We start from the raw sequence: 1027 nt of genomic DNA, 5'->3' as shown, positions 1-1027 counted from the left end.
AAAAAAAAAAAAAAACGTTTTTAATTATTTTTTTTTTTGCATCTTTATTTGTGTTCTGTTCCTTCCTGCTACTGCTGTTTTCTTTTCGTAGGGTGGCAAGCGGAGGGGAGGAGGAATGATGCAGCTATTGGACTCCCCGCCCATACGAGGGGTGGTTTACCCTCCTTTTTTGCTTCACCCCCCATCCGCCCATCCCCCCGCCAGAGCACGTACCAGCACACACACACACACACACACCGACGTGACTGTTGCCGCGGAGCGTGGCGTGTGCACCACTAGTTGAGGGCACCAATCAGGCGCCGCACCGAAAACGCGTGGCAGAAAAAAACAACCTTACCACACGAGAATGGGAAAAAAGGCACACGATGAGAACAACGCAACTGCAGAAGAACGGCAAAAACAAAAAGGGTTACTGAATGGAAACGAGACGTAAAAATAAAATGTGAAGCCGAAGAAGACATGGCGCCACAATCTCTATCAGCTTCCCACCCTTCATGTGGACATGGAGCATGAGCAGCGAACGCATGCTGAGCAATGCACACTCCAGCACTGCCGAAAAAAAAGAACAGCAGCACTAGTCGTGTGGCGTAAGGGGTCCATGCCGTACCTGCGGGAGAAAAATAGCACGAAAGCGAGAGAGAGAGAGAGAGAAGGGGAGAGGGAAAGGCAGTGAGAAAGAATGAGGGAGCAGCACGCAAAGAACAACAAGTCGGGAAACAGTATGTAAGAAGACGGAACATCAAATCACACGCACAAGAACAAGTAGAAAAAGAGCGCCTGAAATCGCCCTCCTCTCACCTCAATTGTTGGTCGCCTAAATCTGTTTTGTTCTTTTTTTTTCTTTATGTTTGCTTGGCTTCAACTTTTTTTTTGTTTTCTTTTTCTTTTCAAATTTTTCATTTGTTTTCACCTGGTTTGTTTCCTTCATCCTCTCACCCATCGGCTCCTCTCTACCCCTCGCCTCTTGCTGCTGCGCCGCCCACCCCTGCCCGCCGCTGCTGCTGTAGTGGCGGCAAAAAGAAGGTTT

This window comes from Trypanosoma grayi (genome assembly GCF_000691245.1).
Source record: "Trypanosoma grayi strain ANR4 Tgr_159_V1, whole genome shotgun sequence".
Lineage (NCBI taxonomy): Eukaryota > Euglenozoa > Kinetoplastea > Trypanosomatida > Trypanosomatidae > Trypanosoma > Trypanosoma grayi.
This window is presented reverse-complemented; position numbering follows the sequence as displayed.